The 21,212-nt window shown below is 42.2% G+C and overlaps 1 long non-coding RNA gene across 1 annotated transcript in view; it reads right to left on the reverse strand.

Moving 5' to 3' along the window:
• LOC133236647 (uncharacterized) overlaps positions 1 to 16,946 on the reverse strand; it is a 31,014-nt gene extending 14,068 nt beyond the window's left edge. Inside the window, exons 1-2 of the long non-coding RNA XR_009732963.1 lie at positions 16,063 to 16,946; positions 13,870 to 14,086 (exon numbers count right to left, since the gene is read on the reverse strand). This is a non-coding gene — a long non-coding RNA (uncharacterized LOC133236647). The remainder of the gene's footprint in view (positions 1 to 13,869; positions 14,087 to 16,062) is intronic.
• Positions 16,947 to 21,212: the final 4,266 nt, after the last annotated feature.

Raw genomic sequence — 21,212 nt, forward strand, 5'->3', positions numbered from 1 at the left:
AAAAAAAAAATTTAATAAAAAGTTTAATGAAAATTTCATGAAGCCCTTCAGGAAATAAGACCCAACTAGCTAACCGGAGATTCTGCTTCCGTGCACCCAGAGAACAGGAAGAGGGGAGGAAATAGATGAAGAGCTGGCATTGATTTACTGTGACTTTTATTCCGTCTACCTAAGGATCGTATCGGAAAAGGCAATGGCACCCCACTCCAGTACTCTTGCCTGGAAAATCCCATGGACTGAGGAGCCTGGTGGGCTGCAGTCCATGGAGTTGCTTCGAGTTGGACACGACTGAGTGACTTCACTTTCACTTTTCACTTTTCCTGCATTGGAGAAGGAAATGGCAACCCACTCCAGTGTTCTTGCCTGGAGAATCCCAGGGATGGCGGAGCCTGGTGGGCTGCTGTCTATGGGGTCGCACAGAGTCGGACACAACTGAAGCGACTAAGCAGCAGCAGCAGCAGCAAGGATCATATAGGTGATAACAGATGCAAAACTGAGCGAACAACTTGTGCTGAGAATTTCCATTTTTTTCTAGCCTGTCATTATTGCTTTGACCTATATAGTAATGTTAATGATCCACCAGCTGACCTGAGGGTCTGGGGTCAATTGGGGCAGCACCTGACCCACAGCAGGTGCTCAGTAAATGTTACTGAAAGAACAAATGAAGGTCAAGCATTAACCAGACAAAAGCAGCCTGCAGGGATGCCCTGGTGAAGGATGAGCCTCAACACTCTCTCCCCTAATAGCCACTAAAGAGTGGACTCCCCAGATTGGAAGAATAGCACCCCTCTGTCACTCTCTCCTTCAGACTTAGGAAGGGAAAAGCCCATAATCACCAGGTAAGCCCTTTGGCAAGAGCTCCTTAAGAGGTTGTATGTATGCTGGTCACATCGCCAGTGACATCCACTGATGCTCTGAGGTCCACTTTTCATATCTAGAGGGGATGATGATGGTTTATTTTAAAAGATACAGGAAGTTTCTAAATGGATTCGTAATTTAAAGGTTTGGGTGTGCTCGGCTGCTCAGTCGTGTCTGACTCTTGGCAGCCCCATGGACTGTAACCCACCAGGCTCCTCTGTATATGGGATTTTCCAGGCAAGAATGCTGGAGTGGGTTGCCATTTCCTACCCCAAAGGATCTTCCCAACCCAGGGATAGAACCCTGTCCCTTGTGTCTCCTGCACTGGCAGGTAGATTCTTTACCACTGAGCCATCTGGGAATCTTTAAATGTTTAAAGGGAAAATTTAAATGTTTAAAGGGAAGCTATCAAAATTATTAGGTGCAATAAAGAATAGACACACTTCAGCAAATTGAAGAATTCTTTTGTATATTATCGCACCTAAAGTTACTGGTTTCCTAAATGTGTTTTTCATATTTCCAATTTTGTTTAAAGTCAGGTAGCCTATATTTTGTAAATGTCAATTAGGTCCAGTTGATTGACAGAACAGTTTAGTTCAGCGATGTCCTTTCTGATTTTCTGCCTGCCAGGTCTATTAACTACTGATGGAAGAGTGTTGATGCCTCCAGCTATAATAGTGGCTTCATCTCTTTCTCCTGGCAGTTTTTGCCTCCTGTATTTTGACTCTCTGTTGTCAGACCCATATACATTAAGGACTGTTATGCTTTCTTAAAGAAGTGACCCCTTTATCATTATGTAATACTTCTTTTTATCCATGATAATTTTCCTTATTCTACAGTGTGAAATTCACATGCTACCCTAGCTTTCTTTTAATGAGTGTTGGCATGGATTTATCTTTCTCCAGCTCTTTACTTTTCACCTGTCTCTGTTTTTATACTTAAAGTGTGTTTCTTGGATCTTGTTTTTAAATTCTGACAGTCTATATCTTTTAATTGGTGTTATTTAGACTATTCACATGTAAGGTGATTATTGATATATTTGGATCAATATCTACCATGCTTATCACCATTTTTTTGTTTGTTGCACTTGTTATTTTTTGAAAATTTTATCCTGTTTTTTTGCCTTTTAATTGAGCATTTTAAGTGAATCCATTTCCTCTCCTTTCAGAGTATCAATTATACATCTTTCAAAAAAAATTTTCTTGGTGTATGCTCTAGAATTTGCAGTACATATTTGCAATTAACTTAAGTCTGTTGCTGCTGCTGCTGCTAAGTCGCTTCAGTTGTGTCCGACTCTGTGCGACCCCATAGACAGCAGCCCACCAGGCTCCCCTGTCCCTGAGATTCTCCAAGCAAGAACACTGGAGTGGGTTGCCATTTCCTTCCCCAATGCGTGAAAGTCAAGTCGCTCAGTCGTGTCCGAAGTCTAGTTTCAAATAATACTGTACAAATTCATGGAAAATGCAGACAGCTTTTCGTAGAGCGTTTCTGATTTCTTCCTCCCATCCCTTATAACATTGCTGTCATGGATTTCACTGACCTATATGCTATAATCATCTAATACATTGTTATTACTATTACTTTGCTCAGCTGTCTAGTAGATAAATTAAGAATAAGAAAAATAGGGACTTCCCTGGAGGTCTAGGGGTTTAGACTCCAAGCTCCCACTACAGGGGACACGGGTTCAATCCCGGTCAGGAAACAAAGATCCTACATGCCATGTGGAATAGCCAAAAATAATAAATAAAATAAAAATAAACACAACCCTATAAAAAAGAATAGGAAAATAAAAGATCTTATTCTATTTTCATTTATTCCTCTCCAACATTCTTCATTTCTTCATGTAGATCTGAGTTTCTGACCTATATCATTTTCATTCTCTCTGAAGAACTACTTTTAATGTCTTTCATAGGCAAGTCTACTGTGATGAATTTTTTGTTTGAATAAGTTGTTTGTCTCTGTCACTTTTGAAGGATAATTCCACTGGCTATGGAACTGTAGGTTGGTGGGTTTTTTTCCTTTAAATGCTTTACATATTTTGCTCCACTCTTTCCTTGCTTGCGTGGTTTCTAATGAAGTCAGATAAAATTCCTATCTTTGCTCCTTTATAAGTAAGACTATTTTTTTTTCCCATGCTGGCTTCATTGTTTTCTTATTGTAAGAACAGGAGGGATGACTTCCAAGCATTTTACATGTTGTCACTGAAACTGGACCTCTATACTTAGAAAGATGCCTACTCTCTATTCACCCTTCCTTCTGGTAGACAGCTGAGAACACTAAAGCAGAAAGTTAGCAAGGAAGGGAGGCAAAATGATGACATTCAAGCCACATCATTCTTAGTTCCTGACCCTTGATGCTATAAATTGTGTGCTTATCAGATACACTCCTCCTTCCTCTTGACTGGGTTATGATAGAAGAAAATACTACCAGGAGAAGAGATTTGAACAAGCTTTTCTACTCTGCCAAGGGTTTCATTTAAGCATGCACAAATAGGTCACATAAATCAAGGGCTTCAAAGTCTAGAGGAGGGAGTTGTAGTTGCCTTGTTGAAAGAAAGCCATTCATGGAATATATGTGAGTGAAGACAAGGGAGGGGGAGTCACTTGGCTAGATCTCAAGATCGGACTAAATCCACTTCAGATGACGAGGTTCCACTGTTTTCAGGCAGAAAAAGTGAAACTCAACAATTGCCATGATGGCCAAGTTAGCTTTGAGCCCAAGACATGGGGTTTGAAGGGAAAAAAAATGGTAGAAGGATCTGGAGGGTTTATCTTTGGAATCCTCACACTTTTCTGACCTAGGCTGCCTTTCTCTAGTTCTTATGGCACAATCCTCTCTTCTGTCTTTCTGAAAATATCCAGTACCCAATTTTTGAAAGTCTGATTCTCAGGTATTCATCAGCTACAGTAATGATCTTCTTGCTTGCATGACCACATCCTAGAACATGCAAAGTTATGACCTTCCCAAAGAGTATGTAAATCTTGACAAGGGTCCCTTAGCAAGAAGAAACTCCTCAGATAGTCACCAAGGATATATAGACTATGCTTCTCAGGCAGAGGATCCTACCTGACCTCTGACCCCATACCCTCTCAGTGGTTATAGATCCTCTCTTTTCATAGAAATGATTTACCCTTGCTGCTGCTGCTGCTAAGTCGCTTCAGTCGTGTCCGACTCTGTGCAACCCCATAGACGGCAGCCCACCAGGCTCCCCTGTCCCTGGGATTCTCCAGGCAAGAACACTGGAGTGGGTTGCCATTTCCTTCTCCAATGCATGAAAGTGAAAAGTGAAAGTGAAGTCACTCAGTCATGTCTGACTCCCAGCGACCCCATGGACTGCAGCCCACCAGGCTCCTCCCTCCATGGGATTTTCCCGGCAAGAGTACTGGAGTGGGGTGCCATTGCCTTCTCCAATTCCTTTCATTAGTGGGCAGAAGAAAAGTTTAATATTAATCTCTTTAGAAGAAAAAAGTAATTTTAGAACCACAGGAAAAGTGCCAAAGGAAGAGACACTGGAATGCAGCCCATGGGTACCCTACTTCTCCTTGAAAGGATAGCCAAATGCTATTATTCACAGCATACAATTTTCATTTTGAAACTGGTGGAGAAGTTTTTCAGAGAAAAGAGAAACTTGTGAAAGAGCTATTTAAAATCCAGTGTAGAGTAACTTCCTGGTTTTCACCTTTTTCTTTTGCCCCTGTTTCATTTTTTCAAAGCAAATATCTCCTACATTTTGGGGAAAGATGTTAGAATCCAGATTACTTTTCTCTATCATGACTTTATTCTTGTCCACCTCCAGTATGACTTTGAAGTGGAACTTATGAATGTCAGTCCTGGACAAAAGCTCATATTGTAAAAGAAGAAAGAAATCTTTATTTTTAACTAGAGAAAAAAATTCCAAGAATTCTTCGTCACTGAGTGGGGAAGAGCACCCATACATCTACAAGCCCAAACCTGTAATAATGCATTTCATCTTAGGCAATTCTTTTCTAGAAAGATAGATGGAAAACAAAGAGTAATTCAAAGAGGGGTGATATCTAACAGTATTTTAGTGATTAAGTTAAAGGAAAATAAAAAGACATTTTGGATACCATGTACTTATTTTTAGTTATTTAGTTGCTATTTAAGTTAGTTGCTATAATGGCATTGCCGTGAAATTTTAAAATACCCACAAATTCTGAGATATATTCTAAAGTATATAGGGGTGAAAAAACATGATATTTGGAATTTGCTTTAAAGCATTTCAGAAGAGAGAGAGTGTTAAGGAAAGGAAAAAGAATAGGTAAAGCAAACGTGGCAAAATTTTGTGGTTTTGAATCTGCATGATGGGAATATGGGGTGGACTTGTTTCCTGAGGCTGTCATAAAAAAGTCACTCTAACCTTGGGGGCTTGAAACAGTAGAAACTTATTCTATTGCAACTCTGGAGACCTGAAGTTTGAAACCTAGGTGTCAGCAGGCCCGTATTCCCTTTGTATGCTCAAGGGAAATGTCCTTCCTCACCTCTTCCAGCTTCCACTGGAGGCATTCCTTGGCTTGTGGCTGCCTCACCCTGATCTCTGTTTCCATGGTTACATGGTATCCTTCCTGTATCTGTGTCTTCTCTTCTGTCTCTTATGAGAATACTTGTCATTTGATATAAGACCTGCTGGATAATCCAGGATGATCTCATCTCAAGATCCTTAATTATATCTGCAAAGATCTATTTTCTGAATAAGATCACATTCATAGATATCCAGGGTTATAGCATAGCCTTTGGTGGGGGCTTCCCAGGTGGCACTGGTGGTAAATAACCCGCCTGCCTATGCAGAAGACGTAAGAGCTGCATGTTCAATTCCTGGGTCAGGAAGAGGCCCTGTGGGAGGGCATGGCAACCCACTCCAGTATTCTTGCCTGGAGAATCCCCATGGACAGAGGAGCCTGGCAGGCTAAAGTCCATGGGATTGCACTGAGTCGGACATGACTGAAAGCGACTTAGCACGCATGCACACATACTTTTGGGGATGTGGGGGCACCCCAAATGGAACCAGGCAGCCATATTTTCCACTGGCCTCCCCTGAACATGGCTGGTTGGACCAGGAAGAAGTGCCTGAGCCAAACGGGGGTGGGCTGTTCCCGAGCTGCCTATGACTTGCAGCCTGAACATGGCCAGGCAGCTACTCTCTGTCCCCGATTTGAACGGAAAAGCAGCCAGAAGAGGAGTTGGCAGCTGGAAGGACAGAAGCCAAAAAGATGCAGAGAGTGATGCCCAAGGTACTTGCTTTGTGGCCATGAGGCCAAGCCAAACTCAAGGAGTAGAAACGACGACGAAGCAGAAGAAACTCCCAGAGGGGAGAAGAGAAGTGACAGAGAGAGAAACAGGGGGACCCCATGTCCCCTGAGAGACGACAAGGAGGCTCAGGTCCCTGGAGCGGCCCCATTCCTGGCTCCTTTCCAGGTTGAGGGCCAGTGCCTATGAATTGTTATCATAAATCCCACTTTTCTCAAGATAATTTTTTTCTCTTTTTAAAAAATTTTTCTTTTTTCTCTCAAGATAATTTTATTGGACCTTTCTTACATCCAAAGTATCCAAGTCACATCACTTCCCAACTCTGTTCTGTTACTTGGAATCAGTCGTGATGGTGAGAGTGTTTACACCATGCATACAGGCAAATGGTGCCAATCAGGACTTTCTCCCACCCAGCCTCCTTTGGAATGAGAGGGAAGGGGTTGGAGAGAGAGGAGTCAAAGCTGACTCCCAGGGATGTGTATAATTTTGGTTTATCCCAGTTACTCTTACTCCTGTTAACATCCCTAACTCATAGAAACATAAATGTTAAGAATGGATTGGCTGTAATTTTCTTGCCCGGAAAGTCCCATGGACAGAGGAGCCTGGTGGGCTGTAGTCCATGGGGTCATAAAGAGTTGAACATGACTGAGCAACTGAGCACAAGCAAGCACCTTTATAGTTATTAGGCTGTTGGTAGCCAGCACTGAATACAATTACTTAAATGTTAAAAACAATCTAGAGATGTACTCCTATTTGAAGAAAGAGTATATTTTCACTTGTTTTAGAAACTGCTTCCTTATTCTTTTAAAAATATTATGTTACAAGCACGGTGTTCTTTATTTTGTTTGACTTGCGAGTCTACAGAACATTCTGATTCTAACACTGGCCCCGTAGACAGGCTATGGCCAGAGTTTCTTTTAGTTAAAAGTTTGGGAGAGGCTATAAGGAATGTTGAGGGGATTGAGAATAAATAGAATTGTAGAGAACAACTAGGCTTCAAATGACCCCAGAACTCAGGGCCCCAGATTCCTAAACCCTCTCCAGTTGCTAATGAAACAGCTGTCCTCCCATATGAGTTTTTCAAGAGACATATGTGCATAGGCTCAGGAACACTAGATGAAAATGACTTTGGATCCCAAACCTCAGTATTGTTCTCTAGTGAGCTAGGCTGGGTCTTATTGGTTGCATCACCTTAACTTGCTCCTCGGGCTAAGGCTTACATTTTAAGTCCTTTGTGCTTCTTCCCTAGGTCAGAACAACCAATATCTCACACATACATGGCCACTCCCACGTCTGCGGCTGTAGTGGATACTATCGTATGCTACGCAGACGTCCCTTCAGGACCCACACATGCATTCCCCCAAGTGCTAGGAATGTTGGCCACTGATGGCTTACAGTTGCATCCTTCTCCAAGGTTACAGCCCTCCAGGGTCAGTGCTGGGGAGAGTTGGGGAAAGGGGTTAGTGTTCAGGCCTGGCACTTTGGCTGGTTTGGGACAACCCAGTTCCAGATTCCCCCATGAAATTGGCTAAGGCCTTCATTGCCACTACAATGTCTCCTATTACTTCCCTCGTTTCCTTACAAGTGTTGTTCTTAGGGATACTTCCTGCAATCAAGTCTCTAAACCTCAGAGTCAGTTTTTGTGGAATCCACCTAAAACAATAGCCATTTTGGAATATATTGCTAATTAATCATGTTGCTTGCTTTCTCTTGCTGAGCAAGATTAAATCTTAAGGGTCCTCAAAATAGCCTTCTATATAATTACAAAAAAACCCAAAAAACTGCAGTGATAAACAAGTTCAAACCCATTTATCATCCCTGCTCCAAGCCCTCACTTTAATATCACTTCTTCTTTTTTTTTAAATATCAGTTCTCCACATCTTAGTGTTCTAGTGGCAGGAAGAGACAAGGAGAGAGAAGCCTAAGGAACGTGCATCAAGGAAAGAAGGGGGCTGCTTGAATTTAGCTTGAGTAAAGCCAATCTAAAATGTTTTCCTCCAATTATCCATGGGTCCCCTACGTGGGAAACAGCCCTGAGCCAGTCAGCTATTTAGGGGAAGCCAATCCAAGTGGATCAGTCCAACAAGAGGAACTGTCCCTTATTTTCAACAGCTCTACTGGCTGTCACATCAAATTTCCACCACTCCCTCACACCAGAGCCATACAATATCCGTGGCCTTGACCATTCATGCAAAGATCCAAGAATTATCCCTTGAGGTCAACATGGACTAAAAATCCGGTGACCTGTGGTCTGTTCCCAACGCTTCCAAGAAAATCTGCTTATATTAGAGTCAGACACTGGGTGCTAGCTTGCTCAGTTATGAAATATCTTGGTCAAACAATAAGAACCTAAATACTTGCTTCATTACGAGACCTTAATAAAAATCCTTTGGTGTCTCTGAACATTGTTTCTGAATCTATCAAATGGACTGTATTTGTCAGAGATTTTGGTTGTGATGTCAGAAACACAACAGAAAATATCTTATACAGTCACTCCAAGCTCACATCTTTCTAGTTCAACAACTCCAGAGGAAAACAAGCTTCTGTCTTCAGGAGCGACTCTGAGTAGTAAAGCTGGGGTCACAAGTCACAAATCATCCCTGAGATGATCGCTGTGGCTGGCTGGAGTCCATATACCCTTAGAGTCAGGGAAGAGGGGACACCTCCATTGGCATCCCCACATAGAAGAGTAAGATGGCTTTCTTCAAGGAAAGATACTGGTAAGAAACTTGCTTACTAAAACAATGAAGATGATGAGAGTGATGATAATAATAAGGCCTACACCAAGGCACTTAATTATAAGTTTTCTGAAAACTGGGGATAAAGGAAGGATTTAGTTAATGTTGGATGCTTACATGCTGTCGCTTCAATTGTGTCTGACTCTTTATGATTCTATGGACCGTAGCCCACCAGGCTCCTCTGTCCATGGGGTTCCCCAGGCAAGAATACTGGAATGGGTTGCCACGCCCTCCTCCAGGGGATCTTCTGGATTGAGGGATGGAGCCCAATGTCTTCTGCATTGGGAAGCGGGTTCTTTACCACTAGCACCACCTGGGAAGCCCAGTTTTGGATCATTATCATCAAAAATACTCCTTGCTGAGGACTGAGATGATTGTGTGCATGTTTCCTGCAAATGCTGTGTTTTCTGCAAATGTTCTCTTCTTTTATTGAAAGCCACTATTATTTTCCTTCCTTCTGCCCTTTGAATTCTGCCCACCATAAAATAATAAGCCAAATCTCTTTTCTTTTGCCAGCAGAAAATTGTCAAATATTCAGGGGACTCATTCACAGAGTAGAATTCTCAAAGGAAAGGTCTGGATTCCTGTTGCATATTAGGGTTGGCTAAATCAGGTAACGAACCTCAGCCAAGTGATGCTTTTAAATTCATAACTCAATTGGAACATAAAGGTGTCCTTCTCTTGAAAGGCTGTTTTTCAAACCCTCTAATGAAAAAGCTAGGGAATATTGCTATCAATTCTTCCTTTCCTGCCCAAGCAAATAGCATTCCTCTACCTTGAACAGATGGGGCCTTTGTGATAAATGGCCCAGTGTTCCAGTCCAGCAGCGGATGGCACTGACATCTTGTCCCCAGTGTTTATAAGCTGGGCTGTCCCTCTGCCTTCATTTCCTTAAGAACTCATAAGCAGCAGGGGTTCGTTCCAGCCCCCCTCACATTCCATCCATTCTTTAGGATAATAATGAGCAGGGTGAGTGCCTTCTAGGAAGGATTCTGGAGGGAATGGAGGTGCGGAGGAGGAAAGAGCACAGCCTCTCACGCCTGCACTGCTTTAGTGCTCGCTATATTAATAGCTTGGGCACTGACTGCTGCCCTGAATTGCTATTCCCAGAGGGTTCAGCTGGGTTTCCATTTACAGAGGCAGTTCTAACAAAGAGGGTACACACACACACACACACACACAGAGACACACAATACACACATGCCACTATTCCTGTTCTTCCAACTGTCTCCTGATGGTCTTCACTGGAGGCCCCAGACTCACCATCATTACTAAAAAGAATGTCAATCACCACCGAGTGAGAAAATCCCCCATCTCTTAAGGAACATCAGACAGAGTGTTCACTGTTCTAATGATTTCACCTGCATTGGATGGGCTTAGAATATGATTAACGTGGCATCAAACTCCCCACTGTCACGCTCTTGCAAATAAGGGCAGACTGCAGCAGCTACCTTCCAAAGGAGAAGGGATAGGCTATGTGACAGTCAGCGATGGAAAGAGCCAATTCGTTCTGGAGCAAAAGGATCAGTGTACATTTCCAAGCCTGTGATTTGTTCCCTGTGATGTTGAATATTCTTCATAAATATTGTGGGTTGGTTCAAAACCAATGACATTTGCATAGTTCTGCATATAAATACCTTTGGATACAATTTTCCTTTCTGCCTCTGTTTGACACTCATTAAACAAACAAAAAACATGTAATGAGGACCAGTTGCCAAGGGCATAATGTACATAATCTCTAAACAGTGAACCTCAACAAATCCTTGATAGGCTCTGAATGCTAGGTGCAGGGGATTCTAGCCCTCATGGAACTTCCAGTTGGATCGTTTAACATGTCTCATGAGTGTGGAATCCCGGTTGCCTGGGGTCAGAAGTGGGAGGAGCAGCTCTTTAAGAAAGACAGTACTGGGGAATTCTCTGGTGGCCCAGGGGTTAGGACTGGGTGCTTTCATGGCTGTGGCCTGGGTTCAGTGGCCTGATCCGGGAAACTAAGATTCCAAAAGCTGGACAAACTATCCCAACTAGCGTGGCCAAAAAAGAAAGAAAATACAAATTTACTATGCCCACTATTTATTTGAATGAATATAGAAATTAACAAAAATTTGCAAAAGAGGCCCATCTGAGTGAAAGACCCATCTAATAAGCCTTAAGGCGCAAATGTTTCATGGTAAATCCTCTGGTGGGAAGTTAGGTATATCTTATCTCGGTTTGGGGCTTCCCTGGTGGCTCAGTGGTAAGGAATCCACTTGCAACTCAGGAGATGCAGTTTCGAGCCCTGGGTAGGGAAGATACCTGGAGAAGGACCTGAACCCACTCCAGTATTCTTGCCTGGGAAATCCCATGGACAGAGGAGCCTGGTAGGCTACAGTTCATGGAATCGCCAAGAGTCAGACACAACGGAGCACTAAGCAACAACAATATCTCAGGTTTACAGATGTGAAAAACTAACACTCTGTGAATCGATGTCTGATTTGGGTTCAGTAAGACAAAGCATTCCACTACTTGTCAATCGGGGAAGTATAATCAAGGACCAGAGGGTATCCAAGTGGAAACTGCTCTTCCTTAGCCAAGGCACAGCTCAGATCCTGCTGGCAGGGAAAACAAGAGGCTAGACATCTCTGCTTCCATCCAAACCAGGGGACAGTTTGCCCCTCAAAACATTTATCACAGTCTTCGGTCTTATTTTCCATGCGGTTCTGGTCCTTGCAATTTGGATACTTCTGACTTTCATTGTGGTTGAATGTGCTCAGTTGCTTCAGTCATGTCCAACTCTTTGCAACCCCATGGCCTGTAGGCTGGGGCTCCTCTGTCCATGGGTTTCTCTGGACCAGAATACTGGAGTGGCTTGCCATGCCCTCCTCCAGGGAATCTTCCTGACCCAGGGACTGAACATTCATCTCCTGAGTCTCCTGCATTGCAGGCAGATTCTTTACCACTGGTGACTCAGATGATAAAGAATCCACCTGCAATGCAGGAGACTCAGGTTCTATCCCTGGGTTGGGAAGATCCCCTGGAGAAGGGAATGGCAACCCACTCCAGTCTTCTTGCCTGAAGAATCCCATGGACAGAGGAGCCTGGCAGGCTACAGGCCATTAGTTCCCAGAGAGTCGGACACGACTGAGCAACACTTCTTTACCACTAAGCCACTGGGGAAGCCCCTCACTCTATTTGGGCCTAGTTTAAAATTCCATATCTGGCCTTCTGTGACTGGTGTGTAGAATAAAGAAGATGGACTAGGTTATCATTTCCCAAACTTTTCCTCAGAGCATTAGACCTGCAGGATGTGTACAAACACACGTAGCCTTTTGTGTGCTTTACGACCTTATAACCGAAAGTGGTGACAATCTCTGGGTTGCTCCATCGTCTGCCACTAATAAGGTTGGACTGCTCTTGATGATGATGGTGACAGTTATCATATGTTTCTCTTCACATGCACCGTCTGTCATCCTTACAAAGGCTCTCTGTGAGCCTGAGAAAAGATTTGTATCTTGCCCAAGGCCATACAATTCAAAAAATGGATCTGGGATTTCAACCCATGTCTATCTGGATCTAAAATCCATCCCTGTTACATTTCACTGCTCTAATTCCCCTGGTAGGAGTCTCTTTGCTACTGCTACCATCGTCTTCTCCTAATTCCAATGGAACTCCGAACTTTTTCAAAAAGAAACTGCCAGGGAGCTTCACACATGACATTCTTACCCTCAGAGCCTCCTCAGTCAACGCAGGGCAGCCCCTCGAAGACTTTTCCTGTTCTTTGTGTAGCTCCTTCTTCAGTCTTGCTAATCTGAACTGCTCGTTGGCACTTGATAATATTCGTCTTTATATCTGATAGCAACACATACTGATTTATCTTTTAAAATATGTGTCATATGCTATTTACACCAGTAGACTGGTAAACCTATTGTATTTTTTGGAGGACTGCTTGGCTACCTTTCAAGAGTCACTAAGATATTCATATTCTTTGACTCACTAGTACTATTCCTGGGACTTGATCACAAGGAAAATACATTTTGAAAAAGTGACAGGTCATGATGTTATAGTGGCATTTATAGGATAGTTTAAAAATCAAAGACCCCCTCAAACCCTAGGTGTTTAACAGTTCGGAATGATGATGTAAATTACATATGAATGCTGAGATATATAGCTACTGTAAAGGATAAATGTGATAGCTGTCCTAACATTGAAACCAGTGAAAGAAGCTATGATCTAACTATGTGAAAGCAACATGCATATATCAATACAGGTTGGAATGAGTTTCATAATTAGAAAGTAGATGTATAGTTAAAGTGGTGTGAGAACGGGTGGAGATTTTTTCTTTTTTATTAGAATTTCTTCTTTGTAATGTTTTAAAATTGATGGAATGGTGGATTGTTAAAATTCTAGGACAGTTTGAGGAAGTGGGGGGGGGTCTCTTCATTAATACTCAAGTTCATCTATAGGTGGCAATGGCCTCTCATGCCAGTGAGCGGTGCCAGTCCCAGGCATGAGAGCTTCTGGCTCTCAACAGGTCTCATATCAAGAGTAACCTGCTAGAGAATTTAATTTGGGAGGAATGCATCCCATTGACATTGGAGTGTGAAGGGCCAGGAAACAAGAAAATGGGGTTGATTTGCACATCATTTTCAGCTAGAATACCAAACCAGGCTGGTCTGTAAACAGATAGGAACCTCTGAGGCAAGCTCAGTAAAAATGAATAAGATAACCTAATAAAAATTCAGGCTTTCCCCCAAATCAGAGATTGTTTAATTTTTTCCTCCCTAAATTCTTTCTTAGATGAACCCCACCTCACATGTTGCTCAAACACATTCTTCTTTGCACAGTAAAAAAAGCGGGAATTTTTAATGGTGATAAATTAAATGTCTATCACGGACCCACTAGGATCCAGATAGTAAAATGTTAATCAGAGAAGTTAAGTAAACCATTTAAAAAATCCTCTGTCATACCAGTACTTCATCAGCAATGAAACAGACATGACTGATCTAGCCCCAGAGACAGAGGGCAGACTCACCTGCAGAAGTCATCTCAGAGACATTCCACAATGATGGTGCATCGTACAGGCCACGACGTGAAAGGGTTTGGTCGGGTTGGGACTCAGCAGCTCTCCTGGGAAGCACCTCATGCTTAAAAACTAATAACATTATCCCAGAACTTGGAGAACTAATGAACAGTTGAGCTTCAACCTTCAGATCACACTTGGTTTCCCCAGAATATCCGAATCCTTGAAGCTGGAAAAATAAGAAGGTTGTTTGCAATCATATCATAAGCTCTGGAAACACTGAACTTTCTTCAAAAAGGCAGGATGGGTGGATGTTGAACTAAATTCAAGGGTGTGTCTGTTCATCATGGGGTGGATCAGGATGATGCATTAATGCTGCTTCACCTACAGACAACAGGGTGATCTCAGCCCTGAGGAACAGCTCTGTTTTCCAGGTCCAGCCCCCATGAAGCCCAGGTTGAAATAGCTTCTTTGTATTATTAGTCAGGCACCAGTTGTTTTTAAGATGAATACTCCATTCATCCTTGCTGTGTGACCACTGAAGTCTGAAGGCCCTGACTCACGGCCCTACAGATTGAACGTTCTCTGACTGTATCTCTATAGTTCAGAGGCAAGATGCTGTGCTCAGCTGAGAAAAGGAGTGAGTCCTATTGCATGACCAGAGACGAGCCAAGGATCCAATACACAACTCGAGTTATGATGGGTATGGAGGGAAAGTACCAATACATGCATTTAATGGCTACAAGAACAAGAAGCTTGTGTTAGCTCAGGTCCTCCAAGGGGCTTCACTGGTGGCTCAGAGGATAAAGCGTCTGCCTGCAATGCAGGAGACCCGAGTTTGATCCCTGGGTTGGGAAAATCCCCTGGAGAAGGAAATGGCAACCCACTCCAGTATTCTTGCCTGGAGAATCCCATGGACAGAGGAGCCTGGTGGGCTACAGTCCACGGGGTCGCAAAGAATCAGACATGACTGAGCAATCAGTCAGTCAGTCAGTCCAAGAGTCAGATGTCAAATTGCGATTAAAGTGAGATAAATTTAGCAGGAAAACCCCCTGTGTGAGAGAAAATGAAGAGAAAGCCATCTGAGGCTAGGAGGACTATCAGACCATCATGCCAATCTGGTTCTAAGTGAAGGTGAAAAGGAAGGAAGATTGGGTAGAAGTGTCCTCAACTGCCATGCAGTCAAAGAAGGCTCAGCAAACCACAGTGTAGCCCCCCAAACCACAGTTGTCAGCTGGAGAGGCATCCCCTGTCTTGCTGAATGGCCCACCTTAGCATCTTTGCTTCCCGTAGTCCCCAGCAGCCTGTGGAGGGGATCGCCTTAACCCTACACACTTTAATGGGTTTCAGAGCACAGGGCTGGGGTCCTTGGTCAGTTACAGTCTCCAGAATTGAAGGTCTGTAAAGCATAGTCTCAGGGCTGTCTTCAAGTTGCCTATAAACCAAAATCCCACTAGTATTGGCAAAAAGAGTGGTTTGGGTTAGGATATAGATCATTTTTTTCCCTTTAAAAAAATTAATTTATGTATTTGGCTATGCCAGATCTTAGCTGTGGCACATGGGATCTTTAGTTGTGGCATCTGGGATCTAGTTCCCTGTTGTTCAGTTGCTAAGTTCTGTCTGACTCTTTGAGACCCCATGAACTGCAGCACACCAGGCTTCCCTGTCCTTTACTATCTCCTGGAGTTTGCTCAGATTCATGACTCAGTGATGCAATATAATCATCTCATCCTCTACCGCTGCCTTATCTCGCCCTCAATCTTTCCCAGCATCAGGGTCTTTTCTAATGAGTTGGCTCTTCACATCAGGTGGCCAAATTACTGGAGCTTCAACATCAGTCCTTCCCATGAATATTCATGGTCGATTTCCTTTAGGATTGACTGGTTTAACCTCCTTGCAGTCTGAGTCCCCTGTGTTGGGAGCACAGAGTCTTAGCCACTGGACCACCAGGAAAGCCCCTAGATTAAGTTAATATAGGCAACTGATAGAAAACAAAACAGGAAAACCAAGAACCAAGCTTTGGGAGAAAGTAAGAAGGTGAAAGGAAGAAGGAAGAAGGTGAAGGAGAAAGTAAGAAGCTACTGGGGCTTCCCTAGTAGCTCAGTTGGTAAAGAATCTGCTTGCAATGCAGGAGACCCGGGTTTGATCGCTGGGTCAGGAAGATCCCCTGGAGAAGGGAATGGCAACCCACTCTAGTACTCTTACCTGGAGAATTCCGTGGACAGAGGACCTGCCAGGCTACAGTCCATGGGATTGCAAACAGTCAGACACAACTGTGTGACTAACTTTCTTTTTCCTTTCCAAGAAGGTGAACAGAGAAACGGCAGGATCAGTTTCTTAACTTTGAGTGTAGCCACTAACCTGCAAAATTAATCCGAAAAAACAAACGAACGGACACTAGCCAGCTATTTTGCTGTAGAAAAGTCCCCATTCAGTGACTACTGATTGTTGTGGCTTGGACTTCAGTCTCAAAAGATGAAGAAGATTGGATTTAAGCAAATGGAAGATTTTAGTATATTTTCCCTGAAGAACAACTGACCTGTTGGAAATATTGCTCTGGATGGAGTTGGAATAAATTTCTACCAGAATCTTGGCTATCTGCCTGTTTATTTTGAATAATACCAGACCAATAACATACAGGCCAAAGCATCACTCTGAGACAGATCAGTCGAATCAAATGAAACATATGGGAAAAGACCCACGTGCAAATGAAAATGTAAATGAAAATATGATAAAGTTGGCATTTCTAATTAATAGGCAAAATGTAATATGATTGTATTGTGTTGAAACAATTGGTAGCCAATCTGAAAAAAATTTTTGGATACTTAACTAATATGTTATACCAGAATAAATTAAAGAAGGATTAAAGATTTAAATATTAAAAATAAAATAAAAGTACAGATGGTAGAATTTTAAAATCCTCTCTCAGTGGCAAAGGACTTTCAAAATGTGAAACAAGACCCAGATGCCATGAAAAAAATAGAAATATTAATTTGATAACAAGTAGTTTTTACATGGGGAAAAATCCTTAAAAACAGAAGATATAAGCTATAAAAATATTTTTTGCAGTTTGTATTTCAAAGGCCCAAATTCCCTAAAATATAGAGATCTCATAAGTCGGTAAGAAAGACCATCAACCCAATAAAAAAGATGGGCAAAGGAGATGAAGAGCTATCTTATGAAAAAATATATATATATATAAATGGTTCTTCAATATAAACATGCAGCTTCACTCATAAGAAAAATACAAGTTAAAATTATGCTAAAAAGTGAAAAAGCAGAATTTTTTGAGATGCTAGATTTTTACCTATCATACTGGCAGAGATGACCAACATGCTGTTGTAACTCTGGTGTCCTGAGAAGCAGGGATCAAGATGGGATTAGACATGCAAGAGCTGGATTAGAGGAACTCCAGTGTTCTTGCCTGGAGAATCCAAGGGACGGTGGAGCCTGGTGGGCTGCCGTCTATGGGGTCGCACAGAGTTGGACACGACTGAAGCGACTTAGCAGCAGCAGCAGCAGCAGTGAAGGTAGAAAAGAGCCTTTTAGCCTATGAGGCTAACCTGACCCTTGGGAAGGCAAGACGGAAAGAGGAAGGAAGATGGAATGGGGGAGTCTCAGGCTTTAGCACTTCTAAGAGAGTTTGGCCAGAGGATGGAGAGTCCTTGAGCTGAAGTCACCTGCAGAACAATCCCACATCTTTCGAGACTGAGCCTTCCTTAGGGTCCTGGCTGCACTGAGCCCCTGACTGGGAGGAGCCTCTGGGAAGCCTGGCCTCCGTGCGTGGGCACTGGTGGATTCTGACCCTTCGGAGATTACATTTTCTGCAGCACAAAGTCTGAGTGGTGCATTTTCAAGGCCATATCACGCATGCTTTGGTAGCAAAAGTAGAGGAAAACAGGCATTCTGCACTGTTGAAGGGACTGTAATTTGGTATCAGTTCTCTAGATGGCAATGAGCAACACCTCTTAAAATTTTAAATGTACAATTTGAACCAGCAATCCCACTTCTATGAATTTTTCCTAGATAACTTTGTATGTTTGAGAACATTCACAATAGCAAAAGACTGGTAAGAACCTAAATTGAGCCCTAATGCACAGGTATAGGCTCTGATGATGGAGAAGGCAATGGCACCCTACTCCAGTACTCTTGCCTGGAAAATCCCATGGACGGAGGAGCCCGGTAGGCTGCAGTCCATGGGGTCACGAAAAGTCAGACACGACTGAGCAGCTTCACTTTCACTTTTCACTTTCATGCATTGGAGAAGGAAATGGCAACCCACTCCAGTGTTCTTGCCTGGAGAATCCCAGGGACGGGGAAGCCTGGTGGCCTGCCATCTATGGGGTCGCACAGAGTTGGACACGACTGAAGTGACTTAGCAAAAAAAAGGCTCTGATGAACATATACCCTTGGCCCTGCAGACTTCTTGCCCCATGAGAAGGGGTCTGGCTGGAACAGGGCAGTCCTCTAAAGCAGAGCGCCCAGGTCAGGGTTCTCAGGTGCCCAGGAATAAGAAAACAGCCCAGGGTAAAAGGACAGAAGGTGCCTGGAGAAAGGCAGCTATTTAAGACAGATGGTCAGGGAGATTGTGAGACATTTTCTATTACTTTAACCTTCCGATTTCTTTATCACGGTCATGCTCCTGTGTTCAATATTGTCATTGTGTCTGATCATGAATTATTGACGAAGTTCATGGAAAAACCTAATTTGCTTTGCACTAGGTTTGCAAATGACCTATTTTTGGTTCATCATTATCTCTATCTGCAAAATGCATCTACTTGTTTTGTGAGTAATAATCTGTTTCTAGTATTAGAGTCTTTCTTTAGAAATTTTTAATTTGTATTTTTATTTTAAGAACACTTTATTATGAAATCTTCTTAAACATAAATCAAGAGAATATTATAATAAACCTCAGCATAAAGTCACCTATATTAACTGGCATTAAGTCACATTTGCATCATCTGTGATACATATTTGATAAAGAATTTAAAGCAAATCCCAGACTTATTTGCCTTTAACTATTTCAGTATATATCTTTTAAAAAAATGACATAATTTACATAATCAAAATATTATTATTACTTCACAAAAGTAACAATTTTAAAAACATTTTACTTTATTATCTTGTAATATCCAATCCATATTGAGATTTGTCTGACTGGCTCCAGAATACCTGTTCATAGCCAATTTGTTTGAACTGGGACCAAATGCTCCATACTCTGGATTTGGTTAAGTTTTGTATGAAAGACTTTTATAGAGAAATTTATTGTCACTCCTTTCTCCCTTTGTCAAATATATGAAGATATTTGACCTTTTGTGATAATGATTTCATAGACTATGGAGTCGATACATACAAATGCAGCTAGAGCCTTTTCAAGGTCAATAGATGCTTGAACTTCGCGGAGCTCTGTGGAGAAAGCATTCAGATAAACAGCCAGGGTCTCAATAGCCTCACAAGTGTTGCCTTACAATCTATTTTTGGAAATACATCTGTCCGCGGCCACCACAGTGCATTACTCCCTCCTCAAAAATGCGAGGTTTTTTAATTCAAAAGGGAACAGTCATTTTTAGAGCTGTATTTCTTTCATTTGTCTCAGAATTTTGTCAAAGTCTTTAGGAAATGCTTTCTAAAATTACAAATCTGTACCAGCAGGGCTACCTGGAAAGCAGAGCAAGTGAGAAGGGAAATTAACCATCCCTGAGCAAATGCTTCATATGGAAACCTGAACTCCTCAAAGATCTTACAGGTTATTCTTTTCCTTCCATCTTAAACACCTTCTGGAGACAACCACAGTCCCTACCAGCAAAGATGTGTAGAAGTGTTTAAGGAGGCCCTCGGAGGTTAGGAATCCTACTTCAAGGAACGGGCACACATCCTGAATCTTTGTGAAGGAAAAAGGGATTTTTCACTCCCACGGGGAGGGAAATATTATTTCATTTTGGTGTTCAGTTGCTAAGTCGTGTCTGACTTTTGCGACCCCGTGGACTACAGCATGCCAGGCTTCCCTGTCCTTCACCATCTCCCAGAATTTGCTCAAACCTATGTCCATTGAGTCGGTGATGCCATCCAACCGTCTCATTTAGAGCTGCCTTTCATTGACTCCAAACATGGTAAGTATGTGACTTTCCCATGAAATTTTCACTAGTCTGTCTTTTAAAGTTTTTTTATTTTTATTTGTTTTAAGATTTTTTTTCAATGTGGACCATTTTTAAAAAGTCTTTATTGAGTTTGTTACAGTACTGCTTCTGTTTTATGTTTTGTTTTTTTTGGCCCTGAGGCATGTGGGATCATAGCTCCCTGACCAGGGATCAAACCTGAACCCCCTGCGTTGAAAGGTGAAGTCTTAGCCAGCGGACCACCAGGGAAATCCCTGGTGGGATCTTTTTTTCTTTTAATATGAAAAACTTTTAGTAATTTACTCAAGTATCAAATTGTCACAGTTCTAGTAACAATTACTTTATTGATCTATAAAACCCCTTATTATACATATTATATTTTAGTTTGTATTTTACTCTTTATTGCATTTCTGTTCTGATCTGTTTTTCGTATTCTACTCGTTTCAAAGTACATTATTTATTGAATTTATAATACATATTTTAAGTAATTACTACCATAGTAAATCTTATTTTATTATTTTAAATCACTATCCATACTTTATGTTTTAATATTTACTATGTGTTTCACTTTTCACCTTCATGCATTGGAGAAGCAAATGGCAACCCACGCCAGTGTTCTTGCCTGGAGAATCCCAGGGACGGGGGAGCCTGGTGGGCTGCCGTCCATGGGGTCACACAGAGTCGGACACTACTGAAGTGACTTAGCAGCAGCAGCAGCAGGCACAATGCTAAGTGCTTTAAATGGATTATAACACTTAATACTCAGACTGCTACAAAGGGCATATTATATCTATCTTAATCAACTGAAGTAACAATGGTTCAGAGAATGTAACTAAATGATCCACAGTTACATAGCTAACAACTAGTTATCTGTCTTGTTAGTAACATGACTAAAAGAAAGCTGTTCTTTTTAAACAAATGTGTCAGTGCTTGTTCATTACCAAGAGCATGGTCTTTACTGAACATCCCAAGTAGGCAGGGGTTTATGGGAGCTGGGGGCAGGGGCAAGGTAAATTTGTATCTTTAGTTGTATCAGATCTCAGAATCTGACAGATTAGTAATTACAGGGAAAGCCAACAGGAACCTTTCTTCACTGGGTTATGCAAGAGAATTAAGCTCCGATGGGCGAAAGTATCCATTGTGGGTACTGAGTTAACTTTTCTCCCAGGCATCTAGAATGGGGCTGCTGCTGCTGCTGCTGCTGCTGCTAAGTCGCTTCAGTTGTGTCTGACTGTGCAA

Source organism: Bos javanicus, chromosome 23, assembly GCF_032452875.1.
Source record: "Bos javanicus breed banteng chromosome 23, ARS-OSU_banteng_1.0, whole genome shotgun sequence".
NCBI classification, from domain to species: domain Eukaryota; kingdom Metazoa; phylum Chordata; class Mammalia; order Artiodactyla; family Bovidae; genus Bos; species Bos javanicus.